Source organism: Oreochromis aureus, linkage group 16 (genome assembly GCF_013358895.1).
Source record: "Oreochromis aureus strain Israel breed Guangdong linkage group 16, ZZ_aureus, whole genome shotgun sequence".
In the NCBI taxonomy this organism is placed as follows: Eukaryota; Metazoa; Chordata; class Actinopteri; order Cichliformes; family Cichlidae; genus Oreochromis; species Oreochromis aureus.
Window position 1 is genome coordinate 15,067,674 of NC_052957.1, and position 17,322 is coordinate 15,084,995.

General features: G+C 39.4%; 1 protein-coding gene across 5 annotated transcripts in view; it reads left to right on the forward strand.

The window, feature by feature from the left end:
* LOC116322865 (plakophilin-4) overlaps positions 1-17,322 on the forward strand; it is an 87,546-nt gene that overhangs the window by 1,193 nt on the left and 69,031 nt on the right. The gene's annotated exons all lie outside the window — the stretch shown is intronic.

The following is a 17,322-nucleotide window of genomic DNA, read 5'->3' on the forward strand; positions in this document are numbered from 1 at the left end:
TAGCATTAATTCATATGGGAAAAACCATGTAGGAAAACCACCATATTCACAACAGTCTCATAAAATCACAATGTCAGTGAAACAAATGACTCGGGATATAATTTATAATTAAGATGACAAAATGAAAAATAAAAAATTGGCAGCGATCAAATATAATCGTAATTATATAAGCTCTAGGTTTCTATTTCCAAAGAAATCACATCATGAAGTGATTACTTTGTTATTAAAAAGGAAATCTGTAGCCAATACTTTACAAGCTTAACAGACACAAGCATCAAGTATAAACACTTAAGAAGTGCATGAGAATATATAAGCTACAGGTGTGTGTGTGTGTGTGTGTGTGTGTGTGTGTGTGTGTGTGTGTGTCTGTCTGTCTGTCTGTACACAAAATGAAAAAAGGAGAGGGAAACCAGTGAGTGCAGACCCACAGAGGTGGGGGTGAAACCGTGTAGGTGTAAATGTAAGCAGACAAAAGGTTTTAGAGTTGAAGGCGGGAAACTCTGAATTCCCAGAATCTTTAAAATGAAGCTTTTGTCCCAATTCACCAAGGTCAAAATACTCAAGCTGGGATGTGCCACACATTAGTAAAAAGAGAAATGAGTGATTCTAATGTGAAATGGCAATGAGTGGCTGCACTAAGAAATGATAAGGATTATAGAGAGTCTGTGAAGAAGATGAATAGTAAAGGGAAAAAAAGAAAAAACATTTACTTTTATATGTATATTTTTTATTTTTTATTGTTCTTAATTGTCATAGCTTGCTTTTAAAAGTACCTGCGTCCACAGTCCAAAACATGGACATTAGGTTAATGGGAGGTTCTAAATTGCCTGTCTCTGTGTGTTAGCCCTGTGATGGACTGGTGACCTGTCCGTGGTCTACCCCACTTCTCAACCTACGACAGCTGGCATTGGCTCCAGCTCTCCCCCCAGCTCTGAATTGCACAAGTGGTTAAAATGTACCCTCACAGATGACTTGTGGAAGTAGTTGTAATTCACTAGCACCATCACTGGCTATGGGTGTAGAATTAAAACTTACCAGAGCAGTTTTCTCACATGGCAGGTAGGGCTGGGCGATATGACCCAAAATTCATATCTCGATAATTTTTAGCTGGATGGCGATATAAGATATATATCTCGATATTTTTTTTAAAGCCATAAAGTAAGAACAAAAAGAGAGTTCTTAGTCAAAGCTGTGTCCCAGATGTCACACAGTCACTTTTATTAACATACAGCATAGATGTACATGAAAAAAACTACTCAAAAATAAATTATGAGCATTTATTAAATAATAATGCTCCATAAATAAAATAAAACTATGTTGTGTTTGTGCATAACAAAAAGCTCACAATTGTGCAGTCAGAATGTAAACTAAAAGACGCTGAGCATAATAACATAGACAGATTTCACAGCTGCTCTGTTCCCAACTTCTACTGCGTAACTGACAGCCTGGAGTTTGAAATCAGCTGCATAACCATGTCTCTTAACAGGTGCCATTTATGGTCCTTATACACACACAATACGGTAATATTACCTTGAAGCACAGTACGTATCACTCCGCGAGGCTCCTCGGTAGCCGTAATGCTCCGACAATCCATCAAGAGGTGCAGCTCCGTAGCTTACCAAAGTCGTACTAAAACATTTTTTGACAGATTGCTGTGCGCTGTGTATCACATAAAATCGGTTCGCGGTCATCAATCACAACCAGAATTCCTACAAAAGGCGCACTGTCAACTTTTGAGAGAATGAAAGGATTTTAGGCTGTGCAGCCCCTCTGGGCTGCATGGCGTTAGCGTGGTTAGCTCGTTAACACGTTGACGCCGTCCAGCCCCATGCACGGGGCGATGCGCAGTAACTCGTTAACGGAGATTTGCCGTGTCCATCTTGTCGCTGCCTGCAGGTGAAGCAATGGGGGAGGAGGGGGAGTTGTGTTCAGTGAAGGAGAGGCGAGGTCGAGTAACGTTGCGTAAAGACAAAAGTGGACGAAAGAGAGGCAAACTTGTGGCTCCACAACTATAATTATAACGTAACACAGACTATATCGATATAAAGGATATTGTCACATCTTATATCTCGTATAAAAATATATCGATATTTTTAAAAAACTCGATATATCGCCCAGCCCTAATGGCAGGGAACCTGAACGTTTTGCCTGGGGACATCAATCCCGAAGCAAAATGTAGGGTTAGCTAAATGTTGACACGATTATCTTTATTAATAGCCAGTCACTCACAAGTCAAGCTAAATGCACTAAAATTGGCAGTTACCTTAGATGATGCCTTTGTTCATCTAAACTGTTGGATTCCTTACCACAGTAATCGACTTTTCCCCCACTTTGATATCAGCTGCACCACAAACCATCTCAGATTTTAATAGCAGAATTTGATTTGTGCCGAAGCCATGAATGAATGTAATTTGATGGTGGACACCTGTGCTATTGCTTGAGAAACCTCACCACAAGCAAACCAAAGCAACAACTTCACAATGCAATTTTGCAGCAAGGTCACCAACTGCTCATTCACTGTGAGTGGAATAGGAAATATTGTAACAACAAATACTCGTGTTTTGTATCCGTAGTGGTGTGTGTGTTGACAAGTGAGTATAATATTGGCCTCTTATGTGAATGCGTTACTTATTTCACAGCATTTAGCTTCTTCCAGGGCAATGACCTTTTTCTTTTTAATTGTCTTCGTCTTTGCTGACTGTTCGTTTTGCTGGGCAACTTTAATGTTATTTTTATTAGTGCAGAAGTAGGAACCACCCTAGCAAAAAATTAGGTTGGCTGTGTAAAAGTATAGAAAAAATAGAATGCAAATATTTATTTATACCTAAATCATCACTTTCTTTGAATGTAAATAGCCCAGCAACAACATATCGAGGGTTGATACCAAGACATTTTACATAGTAACCCAACTTTTTTGATGAAGAAGTCTTTATGTAATTTTTTTTTTTTTTTTTTTTTTACAATGCAGTGGATCCTGCAAGGAAACTCCCTGCAATAGTGTGCTGAATTAGTAGAGGTGGGACTCACCTGGCACCCCATGATATAATATTATCACAATACTTCACTCATGATACAATGTCATTTTTTCCAACTGCAAATTATGTCCTTAAAATTAAGCTTTGTCAGCATCTGTTTTATCCAGTAAGATAAAGTTATCTCACTTAAGTTATTATGGTGCAAAATGAAACTGTCAAGCATAAACAATACTGTCACTTTAGCTGCCACAAATGTTGCCATCTGTGATTGAATGGAGCCTAGTTCTCAAATAAATGCAGTCTGTTTCTGATACAACAATTAAATATGATAAATCACCAAAGCAAAGCGTGTCCAGTGTCGGATTTACAGTTGAGCTAAGTTTGCTCAGCTAACATTAACATTACTGGTGCGTGAGATGAGTGCTCTTGTTCATCGTATTCCCAGAGTACTATAATTTATTTTGTAAAATACTGATATTTGGTGTTCTTGTATTGATAAAATATCACATATCTGTGCTGATTCCTTGTCAATTGTCATTGGGTTCTTACTGGCTCTTCTTTAAAAGTCACCATGTTGGAGGTTGATGTTTCTCTTAGTATTTGGGTATGAACAGAAAGTTGACAACACAAAGCCAAGGTAAAAAAAGTAAAAACCAGCACAAAGAGACTTCAAAGTGATCAACACAGTGATTCTACTTGAACCGGTAGAAACAGAGGTTGGAGGCAAGTAGAAAGTTAATGGTCTGGCTGGTGTACTGGGGTCGACAATCACTCAGCTTTAACATCCCTCTGGGTTCTTGGCTAGCTTAGCGTTAACATGCTGTCTGTGCAGGTGTTTACAAAGACCCGAAGTTCTCTTAGCAGTATAATGCAGTTGTTTCTGTTGTGGATGCAGTTTGCACTTTACCATCGTACAAAATCAGTAAATCAACTGAAAGTGGAACTGATAAGCGGAATCACCAGGCAAACAGACTAACAATTCCAAGGAATTGAACTAGGAACCGGTTCTCAATTCCCAACCCTATAAATTAGATTTTACACAGAAGTATAAATCTCATGTCACTATGCTGTAATTGCAAACTTTTCTTAAACACTGTAGCGTAACCTGAAGTATAATCTTTGAGTTATACTTATGCAGTGAATCTTGATGGTTGAGGGAGACTTAGTACAGATTTTTGGTGTAAGGCTTCAGAATAGTTCATTGTTATGACATACTTAAAGTGTAGATTTAATGCTGAGGTATACATCTCTCTAGTTAAACCAATGCTAAGCCAATTACACAAGTTTAAAACCATACAATGAGACACATGGCTATTATCTTGTGTGATCTTGACTTAATTTTTTTTTTTTTTTTTTGAAATGGGATATTTGTTTGTTAGCCCTTTGATAGACTGGTGATCTTTCTGCGTGTATCTTGCCTTTAGCACTATGACAACTGGGATAGGCTCCAGCCTCCCTATGACCCTGAATTGGATAAGCAGTTAAGGGGGGGGGGGGGAAGGAACCTACAGCCATGTGCATTTCATTCACATTTGTGTTGAAATTCCCAAGAGTAAAGATTATCTCAAGCAACATAAAGGCCTTCGCTCAGTCCTTGGCATACTTAATAACTTGAACTAAACGCCCCTAAAATCCAAGTTCGTTGAAAATCATTCCAAAGGGATTTTTTTTGTTTTGTTATTGTAGTTCCCTTGTGTCTGTTTAGGTCTTGGTAAAACCAACGCAGGGAAAGATAAAAGGCTGCAGAAGCAGTCATTCATTTTGTTATGATGGATATCCACTAAAGGTCAAGTCTCATACAAAGATGCTAGGAGTCATGCTTCAAGTCTTTTTTTTGCCATGCTGCTTAGAAAGGTTATCTGCATGCATCACCAACGTGACAATAGTGCAAGTTTATTTCAACAGTGGAAATGCATATGGCAACCAATAACACACACATTCCCTCTCAAAGACAAACACGCACACATAAAGGAGGGCTCTCTAGGTTACTGTCCTCGTGGTTCACATTACTGCACTGCCACACAGCTGACAACCATCACTGTAGATTTGAAACAACAGTACGATTTTGGTTTGTAGAGTCAGTCTCCTTCTGCTTATTTATTTCTTGCAGTTTTTTTTCTTTGCTCTAAGCAGTGACACTGCTTCAGACACACGGAGAGAGGATTTAGCCGGTCCAACCTACAGCTAGTTAGGTGTCATTTTCATTTGTCATGCTCCCCACTGTTTATCACTCATGCAGTGCGAATTTATAATGCATTTTCATAACTATCTGTTCTGTGGTTGTTTTTCATTAGGAAAAACCATACTCTGAAGTAGACGAAGCACTGCCAGGCTCGCAAAAGATTGTTTGTGTGTTGGTGTCATTGTTTGACCCAGTCTTCATGGTGACTTTTTTAAATGGATCCTGACAACAGCTGAATAGTTTAGTGCCCTTTGGCGAGCCTCTTGTTTTTTTTCTTCACCCCTTAATTCTGGCCCAACATCAAGGCGTAATCCTTAACCCCTATGTTGCATGTCAGATTTGCTTTTTTTCTACTACGATCAAAAAGCAGCCCCACACACGCACACTTGCACACACACACAATCACACTCCATTTTAAGACGGAGAAAATGTTTCCATTCGCTGCCTTGTAGCCCATGTGCCTGGAAACAAAATGGTTATTTTTCCTTATGTCTGCATGCCTGTGTTTAAATAAAGTACTGAAGTATGAACATCTTCACATAGCCAGTCAAGAGAAGGTCAGCATCCGTTATGTATAATTCAGTCAAGCACTCTTGAAGAAAAGTTTTTACTGAATAGCGGTGCGCATTTTTTGTCGTATTTACTCCCTTACTAAGATTCAGTATAATATTGGTGTATTCATAACATTTGATGATTTTTAGTTTACAGAGTCGAAGTTATGATTGACTGTTAGTGTTTACGTTACGTTTAAAACACTTTTACAAGATGTAGAGTCTTCAAAAGTGTGATTGATGTTCAGATTTGGATTTTTTTTTCTCTTTGCTTGTGAAGTTTCCTCAGCTACTGTGCCAGTGTGGGATGATAATAATAGTTCATTGTGGCAGTGGCAATCAACCAAAGAATGGCTTTTATGCATCCTTTGACACATAATTTATTTTTTTCCCATCAAATTAACCCAGCAACTTTCTATCCCACATCTACGTGGTTTTATCCAGAGGCAGTTGATCTCTCTACTCTACTTTCTTCTTTGAGAACAAACCACATGTAGGAAAAAAGGGATTTTCCAGTGTGGAGTGTTGTAGCCGTTCCTTTTTTTTTTTATCACTCAATATAAAAAAATATGCATTCCTATTCTCCGAAAATATGTGAAGATAACACAGTGTTGATATGGAAAAGTATTTCAAGGTGTCATGTCAGTTTTTACTCATATTGTACACAAAATAATAATAATTAGAGAGCTATAATTTATGTATGTGGTTCATTCAGTTTTGTATTGGCATGCGTGGATAAGCCTTGACATGCGCGGCTGCTAGCTGATTGTTGATCTAACTGGATATGTAGATGGAAAGAGCGCCAGATTTCATGCTTTGGTTGGATCCCGGACAGCTAAAGATAATACAGAACACAAAGCTTGTCAGCGCTTCTAGAGATTAGGTTCACAATAGACTTCGGTCCAGTAAAACAGCCATCCATTGGCCCGACATGCCGAGTCTGGAAAGGCGGCCCCACATTAGTGTGTATGTGGACAGTTGAGCGGAGAGGCAGAGCTTTTCCTCTCGCTGTCGCTTGCTCCACATGCGGCCTTACTACTGGAATCTTTCTCCAAGCTCATTGCTCAAACAATCCAATCTCTTTAAGCCTATCTGGCTGCAGAATTACCTCAACCGGGCACATAATACCTTGTTGAATATTTCAGAGTGCTACTCACATTATCACCCCAGGCAAAAGCTATCACTTCTAAAATCATGAAAGGAGGAGTGATATGAAAGTCCATCTCAGTGAGGTGCTTAACATAACAAGCAGGCACCCCCCCCCCCAAAAAAAAAAAACTTTGTGTAGTCGTAAAAAAATTTCAAATGCTAGAAAGACGTTGGCTTTTGAGCCAGTTGCCGTACTGCTTTTAATAATTCAACATGCTATGTAGTCTAAGCTCTTATTTAAAGGTTTACAGTACTGGACGAGTATTGAAATTGAACCAGCGGACCCTACCTATAAGTGGAAACTTTAATGGTCTGACATTTTCAGTTTGTAACTTAATTGTTTACATAATTTCTCAAATTTTTAAAATCATATTTTAAAGACATGACAGTACTTAAGTTACAAACACAAATTTTGGCTATGTACCTCTTGGTTACTCCTCTTTAAGCTAAAATTGCTTGTTTGTGGCATCAGATGTCATCCCAAAGTGGTATGTGAGTGCTCCTGGTGGCTGTATTTAGTCAAAAGGTGAAGGTCTCTCCCCAATGTCACTTTAGTGACCACAAGGGTTCTGCATGCTCACAGGGTACAACTGAAAACTAAACTATCTGCAGGATTTGTCTGCCTCACCTGTTTCCATAAAAAGATTCACTTCCTAAATGTCAAGACTGCAACAAAGTCAAATTACCTCTGAAAAGGGGAGTTGTTGACACTCGAAATAAACAAATAAATACAGTTCAAGGCAGCACATGACATTTAAAATGGCATTTTATAGTTCCCAATTTTGTGTTTGGCCACGGAGTTGAAAGGCAGATGTTGGCTATATGATATCAAAGCCCATATTGTATCTTTTCTTTTTTTTCTCTCGGAGCAACCTGATATAGTGACAACATCAAAGTGGGCATACCTGACGCCTTAAGCCAAGGGTGCACCCTCTGATTTAACTTAAATGAACTACACACGGCTCTAAAGATTTCTTTTTTTCCTAGCACACAGCTTACTTAGATTATATGCGCCAACGAGAAGAGAGATGCCCTAGAATTTCGTATCTTCAAAGAAAACAAACACAAAAGTTTCTGGTTAATATCTGCAAATTGCTCATGCTGTACTAGAGAAACTGTCACAACTATGCTACCAGCTTACAAATGCAGTCAACCCGTTAAAGGTTTCATTCTCGTCTCAGCAAGAACAGTTTTTTTTGGCACCTGAAGTGCACTTTCCGTTGCTTGCACCAGTAACTCCGAACAATGCCAAGCCCTTTAAGTTTTGGATAGAAGTCATTCCCAGGTGTTCAGACATCATTTGAGATTTCCCGTTGTTTCCAACAAAGCCCCAAAATGGTGGGGGGGAAAACTGCATCACACAAGAAGGGGAGCATCTTATGTTACCACTGGGATGAGACATGGCTTGTTTTTGATGATGTACTGGCCATCTGAAAGTATTGCAAGGGTATAGCTATGTGATATGATGAACACACACCTGCAGCCTGAGAAGGCCTCAAGTAAGACCATATATACTGCAAAGTAATACATGTTCTCCACGAATCATTACAGAAAAGAAATGAGGAATTTCATTTTATTAGTCTGTACGATGTGAGGAGTTCTTTCAATTCAATCTACATGGCTAGGTTACTAATATCGTGCAATCCAAAAGAATCCCTCCATTCCCATCACTTGTTCACAGGGATATTGTAGTTTGTGACATTCACCTTGTTGTTTAGATCTCTTTAAGTTCCAAAACTGTCCATTTACACCAGTGAATTTTTAAAATGTAAGTCCCATGGTTAGACATTAAAATGTGGACATGCATCAGAACTCAATCATTTTTTTAAAATGTCATCTGGTGGTGGTTGGATGAACTGACATTTATTTAAGCAAGGTAATTCTGTCTTGAGCTGTAGTGCTTTTGCATACTGGTGCCCTGGCTGTGTGATCGAGATATAATTATAATAATGGATAATCCTCCTTTTCGAAACCTAGTATGAACATACTTCACGAAATGAAATGATTATTTTTTTTGTTCAGTATGACTAAAAATGAGTGACTGAGACTCTAAACTGAGCACGAAAGTTTTCATATAGACTTGCACAGGACCAGAAGGCTTTTTGCAACCACAGGTACTGCCCCCTGGTGATGTTAAAAACAGTGCGGGTTTATGAGACCTTTGCATTGGGTTTAAGCTTAATTCATACTTCTAGGCTGACTCTATGTACAGGCCTATGCAAGTACCCAGTGCTGTTGCCAGGATTTATGCTTGTGTGTGGTATGGCTGCACTGCAGGTTTGTTGCCAAAACAGTAGCTGCTATTGAGGTTTCACTCTTTGTGTCAATCTTTTTTTAAACAATTTGAAAAATGGTGACAGAAGTAGTATCAGGAAACGTGAAGGAGGAAACAATGTTGATTAATTGGTGTTGACATGATGTTTATGTACCTTACAGTGCACCTACAGTGATGATTTAATGCAACATTGGGAAACGTAATCCCTGTTCTTGAAAAACATAGTAAGATGTTTCACTCAAAAATCACCTTGTTGTGACCAGCTATGGTTGGTTGGTTGGTTAACTTTGCTTGATGTTTTCACTGTGGGATATGCAGCCCACTCCTGCACTGCTAAGCTCCAGCTCAAGATCTCAGGTTGGACCCTGATGCACTAGATTCCAGCACTGCCTGACCCAGAGATAACTGTGCAACATCCAACCTATAAAAATGCACAAAGGCCAAAGAGACCCTTGGTTGGGTCACAGGCTGCGTCCATGACTTCGGCCTTCAGCATCACCCAAGCCTGACAGGTTTAGCCATAAGGCTCTCTGACCTGAGTGCAGCCCATTACATGTCCACAACCTTGGACTGTCCACGACCCTGGACTGCAACTTTGGCCCCACTTGGTGGCCTAGACTCCTGGGCATAGAAGGTGAAGTTCTCCATATCCTCTAGTTTGAGGAGGTTGGAGCATCAATTCCATGCCATCGATACCATACTTGCCCATGTTTTGATCAGGGAGGCCCTCAAGTGATGGGGGCATGAGCGGAGACTCTTCCTCCATCATGTCTGCCTAGCTTGTGGTGGCTCACGGATGATAGATATCACTCGTCGCTGGCAGGCAGTGGTCCTGACTGTTCTTCACTGCTACTCTCAACCTCCTTTCCAGGACGTTCTCTGGCATCCAGGCACAGTGGGGGAACCCCTGTGGATCCGCCAGAGAAGCCTGAGCATTTTTAGTGCCCATAAAAATGATGCACATCAGATGAGGGTCCCCGCCCAAGATGGTGGCACCGCATAATGTGGGGAATCGGCGGCATGCAACCTCTTTAGCCTTTGATTCTGACCCTTTGGCGGAGGTAGGAGCCGTGGCCATGGTTAACGGAAAGAGGTGAGACTAACCTACACCAGGCTTGTCATAACACGTTTGCCTGTTCAGTATTATCATATTGTGTCGCAAATATATATTCTCTCGCCTACATTTTGTTTGTTGGGATTTCTCACTGTAGTATATACATGAAATCTGGTGTTTTTGTTGAAAAGAGAAAAATGATGGCGTCATTGATGAGTAGCCTTCCAGCAATGTGTTTCACAAACATGTTAGCAAATCACTGTGAAGACACCACTTGACTCTGCAGCACCATCTGCTCAGCTGTGATGTGGCATGTGCTGCATGTGCTGCAGGCAATGCAGAAAGTGTTGTAGACAATCAAGCTGGAGCCGCTCTGCCAGGGAAATCATGTGATGACAACTTTTACAAAACATCCAAAGTATCTTTTCCTGCATTATCTTGTCAGTTTCTGTGCAACATGTACACCGATGCGGATCTGTGATGGACTAGGCTGATGATTTGCTGGCTTCAATTATTTCAGTTATTCATTTATTCGAACCTTGTTTTGTTATCAGAGTGCATTTAATTTGAAAGGTATTATTCTTTTCCTTCAATTAAATGTGAATGGAGATCAAAACTCCTGCCAGCAATGTTGAATAGCTTCTTCGTGACACAATAAAACAGGTTGTTGGGCACCATTTTCACCCACCTTCCCTCCAGCAGTTATTGGCAGTAGTCACTGAAATATTCAACCTAAGTTGGTGCTGACTTTGCTGACTTTTTTTTCTCTCTGCCTGATCTGATTTCTGTACAGTAACCTGCCACCGCAGAACATAAACATTTTAGTTTAAAAAAGTACTCATGTGCAGAACACATCATTCTGTCAACAGACACTTTCCAACCTGTAATTCACAGCTTGTGGTAAATACCAGATTGGCATGCAGGTTATTGTAGAACCCCATAACTGCTTAAAAAACGAATTGTTGCTACTGGGCTGTTTCTAGCTTGCATAGAAATATGGCAAAATGTGTACTTATAATACTCAATGTATGCTACCTCTATTCTCTCTTGATCTCTGTTTGAAAAAAGTGCAGACTGGTACATGCTGGGCTAATCTTGGAGTTTATACAACTTTCAGATACCTTTCACTGGCTATCTTGTTATAATGTACACAAACACAACTTATTTTTGTGGTATACTATGACATCATATATTTAGATCAGACCATGGTACTTGGAAATGCCATGATTGCAGTTAAAATATAGTGTACATTTTTAATTGATCACAATAGGGGAAAAAAGGAAGTACCATGTAATAGTAGGTCTTTGTGCTTAAACATTCTTTTAACTGTTTCAATAACATTAACAGAACATTTGCTTGTTTCGTTTTGAAAGCAGTTGCTTCATTTCTTTATGTTTTGTATGTATATTTGTGCAGTTAATAGTGGCAAGAGTCAAATTTGAATGGACAGCAGCACATTGTTTCATGACCCCTGCCTGTCAACTCTGAAGCGCAAGGCATTGAGTAGGCAGTGCTGATGCAAATCAGTCATCAGGAAATACATTGCCAGGGCTCTGCACATCTTTAATTTATCTATGCAACATACTTCCCAGCAAACAACAGTTGGGGCTTTTTTTTTGGTTGTTGTTATTTTTCCGAGTTTACCGGAGTTCAGAAGTCAGTCTCACTAAATTCAGTCTTTCGGTGTGAATATTTTATAATTATTGAAGCTTACTGTGTTCACTGAACATTTATTTTAAGCGACGTTTAATGCCAGAAGGCCAGAATATCTTTGGAGCCTGGAGATTGTCTATTAAAATGAAAAGGGAAGTAGTTTATGTCAATATAAAAGGATTATCTTTTACATCCCAAAGCAGAAGAGCTATTATGATAACCAGAAAATGGCTCTGGTCACTGTCACAGATACATTTCCTAGCTCCTTTAATCATTCTTAATTAAGGTCAGTACAGTTATCTTTTAAAGGACGACATTTCTAAATTGCTTGAAGAATCATGTTTGATGCCCATTGTTCATTCACTCACTATAATTCTTAAACTCTAGCAGATATTGGTAATTGGTGATGTCTGTCAATATTTTTGTGTGCAATTAAAGGACTTGCAGTTATTACGGCTTGTGTTTTTTGGCACATCAGACTTCTTGATAATGTTTTTGGAAATAAGTTCTGTTTAAACTGTGGGTCCATAGTGTAGTAGCAAGTGAAACGTTGCTGGTTTGATCCCAGCCTGAGACACAAATTCCCTTTGGGGTGGCGTCAGGAAGGTCATGTGGTGAAAAAGTAGAGCTACCCACTGTGGCAACCTCTTGTGACAAGGGAGCAGCAAAAAGTAGCTTTTATGTTTAACCTAAACCGCTCTGTACTTTTCCAAATGGAAGCAAGGGAAAGTTAAGTAACTAAATAATTTCATGGTAACAGTGCGTCTTTTCTAATGGTTTTCCATCAATAGAGAACTTGGGGCGAAAGCAGATAATTCCACCATTAGGATTCATGAAACTTGGACTTATTATGGGTGGATGATGATGGTCTCAAAATTTTACCATGTTATTTCAACAAAATCTCTAATTATTATAGTTCTAAAAATATAGAAAAAAATACTGAAAGTGGTGTTATCAATGCTTGCAGATGGCAGTATTTATAAGTGTCATTAAATGAAAGGCTTTTTCCATCCCTCTTTTCAAATGAGCTACTGTCATTGATGAAACACTTCCTCATTCGAAGTGTGAATCAAAGTGCCAGCAGTAGCAGCAGCAGCAGCATTATACTGCAATAATAGCGACACGCCATTATGTGTAATGAGACATCATAAGTCAAGTGTTGGCACAAAAGTGGCCTAAGTACTCTTGTGCTTGGGGTACTTTTTCCTCTGGAAGTTTTAAGTAAAAGCATAACATAACTGCTTAACACTTAGTTTCACAGTAACTAAAGTAAATTGACCTTGTAACTTTCAGGAGGTGCACAATAGTGTTACACAGTAAAACTGAAATATATATTCTACCTCAGATGTGTTTTGGGTCTGGATCTTTAGCCAGCTGCTTTTTTCAATTTGTTCTTCCTGCCACATGGAGTGCAGCTAGCAAGCGGAGCTAAGAATGCTTGGTTGAGACATTTGTTTACTTTTAGATCGCATCACCAGTTGCTAGTATCTTCTCTCTCGTTTGGTTGTTCTCAGTGGTGTTCTCAGAAAGCTTTCTTGTACATTTACTTTAAATGACTTTGTTGGAAATTGTTGAAGTAGCTTCCTTTTTACTTAACTGGGATCACATGCACTCTTGCTCTCAGACATGCCTGGGAAAGTTAATATCAGCATAATGAGCACCTTTCCACAGTGGGAGCTCAGAGCAGCAAGTACAAGGTACAGTAAACTCTTAAGAGAGCAACACCCTGAACTGAAGCCACAGATATCCTTTTTTTCCGACAGCAGTGGAAAAAGCAAAGATTCTCTTGCCTCATGATAGCTGGGATAGACTCCAGTCCCCCGCAAGCCTGGTAATTGATATGCAGAAGAGAATGGGAGGGTTGAATTTACAATTTATTCCAGTTTCAAGTTTTTTTAGTTTTCTTCTTATTCATTCAATGTTTAACCAATTGGCCACAAGTTCCACTGAGCAGTTCTTTCAGGCCGTCTTGGAAAGATGACCCCTTAGTAAGTAGTTTTTTTTCCCCCTCCCCTGAAAGTGACCCTAAACGAGGTCTAACAGCGGGACGGTTCATATTATCTTAAAAAGGCATGCAGGCATCAAGCTGTTCTGAAATGGCCTACAAACTCTTACAGCGGAAAACAACCATAAAGTGCTGAGTGAGCTTAGTTATTTGCTTGACACGTTGCATTGTGGGAGCCAGAACACTGCCAATAGCAGTAATGCTGATTTTCCTTTTCAGTTCACGCCCTTTCGGATGGTCCTGGTATTTCATGACATAAAATCTAAACAGGATAATTTGAATTGATAGTTATTCCAGTCAGCCGTGGGAAAAATGCTTGACACGGCAAATCGAGTGCATAGGGTTGATAAAAGTCACATTGATTAAACACATTTTAACTCAACTGAGAAATTAGGTTAAATAATGAACATCCCATGCCATGTTTAAATCTCAAGTTACATTTGTCCGGTATAGCATATGTTTCAAAAGGAGTTAGTTTTTATTTTTTTATATATTGACTGTTCGGGTGATCTACACAACATTCTGTTATAATTCCCTCTTGGAAAGCATTTCTGCTGTAGTTGTTGTGTTTGCGTTGTAATTGTACGTGGAAAGGCATTAGGGTGTTAAATGTATTTGTCTAACAACGTGTGACAGAATGAAGCATGTCTGTCTCGCGCAGACCCCGATTCTATTTAAGGGATTAGCATGCAATCAGAATAATTTATGTCCCCGCATGTCACAACATATTACTGGTGGTGACATGTTGGAAACAGCTGATGAGACTTCAGTTGCGCCTCTCAGCTCCCTGTTAGTTAAGGTATTGAGAGGAAATGATTTTGAGGGTGAATGATCTGTAGGGTTTTTGTTTGCAGAAAGTTACTCTTGCGTTTTTATCGCAGCACAGAGCAAACACAGATTATTTGGTGATGCAGTCATCTCTTCAATGCGCTTTTTAAGTAAACGTGTCTTGGATGGTAAAGTGCAGCTCAGGACTTACCCATAAGTGCATGGCATTAAGTCTGTGTGCACTTCACCCCCCCCCCGTGCTGCAATGACTGCGTTTCCTACCTTTATTCATCCACAAGCCCTGCCCTGTGGGCACACATGCTCATATACCTAGACCTCAGGTTATTGCAACATTTCTCGGGGTGAGGTCCAACGTGTGAAGTGGTCATGGGTGCAGCTTCTGAGTGATTTCCTTCCCACACTCTTTGTCGAAAAAGTGAAGGAGATGCTCTCAGGCTTTCGTCTCCACTCACCACAGCCTTATACGTCTAACCTTTTTTAATCCTGTATCAACAGAAGGACAGGTATGTGTCTTACTCAAAGGAAGCTACATCTTTCTTTTGAGCTTATTCAAGGTAATTATTGACAGAGTGATTGTGTGTGCGTAAGAGTGACTGATTCTGCTTTGGAAAGGAGACATTCCTTTTGGGTGTGTCAATATGAGCAAAGTATTTTTCAGCTGTTGAAAGCAGCAAAAAGTCAAACATCTGGTTGTCTAATAATAATTTTTTTTTCTTGTTTTGATCCTGGCACGTCCACTATGTGGGGCTCACAAGCAGTTTTCATTATTTTCTTTAAAATGCTATTTTCTTGTGAGCACATTACTAGCAAATCCATGTATTGATGCTTAGATGCATATTCTGTCTGACGTTAGGGTCAGTCAAGGTTCATACAGTTTGATTCAGACCATTTACGCATTTGTATTTCTAAATTCCCACATCTGCTCGTAGCAAATACTTTGTGAGGGTGTCCGCCAGTGTTTCCTAACCATCTGTTGAGTCTAATAGTTTGCTCAGTTAAGAGGTCTAGAAATGGCTTTAGTTTCAGGGCCATACCTAAAAATGAAATGCTGCTGTTGTGAATGAGTTTTTTGTTTTTTTAACTTTCCTCAAAAGTGTTTTTGAACCTCTCTCTGTGTTTGTAGCGTCTGCTGGACATAATTTGATGGTGTTTTTTGTATCAGGAAAGTCAATACACTGTTAAAAAAGAAGCAATTAAGTATTGTGGGTCTTTGGGGATGTTGTTGTACCTGCTGAGATTATTAATGATTAGTGATGGGACTGAATTTCTCCTCACAATAAAAGTCAGTCTAGATAAGCTGGAAGCATTCATGCGTCACATGGCCCTGACAGCAAACGGTTAGTTATTTATTTTTCTTACTTAAAAAATTACTTGAAATACATCAGATGATTTCACTCATCAGATTGTCCTCTATGTCAACATAATCAATGCAACTTGGATATGCTCATAACATGGTTTTTGTTTGTTTAACCTTGGTAAACTGTATAATGCATGTGTGATTATGCTGCACTGAGACAACCAGCAATCAGACATACACCGCATCGGCTTGAAAATTACACATCTGACTCTTCATTGTATTTTAGAAAACAAGCTTTCTGTCTAATAAAAGGAATATTGGGGGATGATTTGCCACAGGCCTGATTACTTCAAAAAAGATTCACAAATTCAGTGATGCTAATTGGATCATGAACAAATTAATTAATTATTTTGAGGCATTTGTATTGTGTTTTTGGGATCTGCGTCAGACTTATCGCACCCATGTTTCCATTACAGATGTGAGGGTGGGGGGAGTCTAACCAGCAGCATGAATGGCATCCAAGCATAAATCTAGCTCCATTTCTTTTCCTGTTAGGAAAAACCACAGACTTTATGTCCTGACAGGCTAGAGTTTGTGCAACCTCCACAAACACAATAATTCACCATGAGTGAAAAAAGAGAAATGCAAGCTAAAACTTGTGAGACAGTCCAAGTCACTGCATCACAACCACTCAGACTCACCACTACCGTCTGTAAAAAGTCTTTTATAGAGTGCTGCTCAAAAGGCACAGTTCTTCATGTGACTTTTTGTATTCGTGTGTCATAATACATTTAAAGTTGTGCATTAACTATCAAACTGTAATTTCCAACAAATATTAGGTGTACATTTAGTGAAAAATTCAGCCTGAAAACTGGTCTTTAAGTAGCTCTCGCCTCTGTTTGTGCCATTGATTTTTCCCAGCTGCTTTTAGCTCAGCAAGTCAGGGCAATCAACTGCTGCTTCTTTGAGATTCCCTGCAATTGAAATTCAGGCTAATGTACTATCATTTCTCAGCTCGTCTCCATTTCTGTGCTGAATGTCGGTGATGTGGTGTCACTCAGCCCCCTGGAGAGAAATTTGCTTCCCTGTAAGTCAACAGATAATGGTTCTAATGGGTTTGACGTACAGGACCAATTACAGGAACACCGCGTGTGTTCAGGTGATGGCAATTTATCAACTTTGCAAGTAAAAGGGGCTGAAAAGGAACTTTTAAAAAGAAACAAGAGGATTTCAGAAAAAAACAGTTTAAAGGAAAACGGTTGCTTTTATTATACTTTTGCAGGGAACACTATTTAATTTGAATACAGCAGTGCGTACTCATTTGCCCCTTTCTTGGGTGCATCTGTTCAGTTGCTAGTTAATGTAGAAATCTAAGTAGCCAATCACATGGCA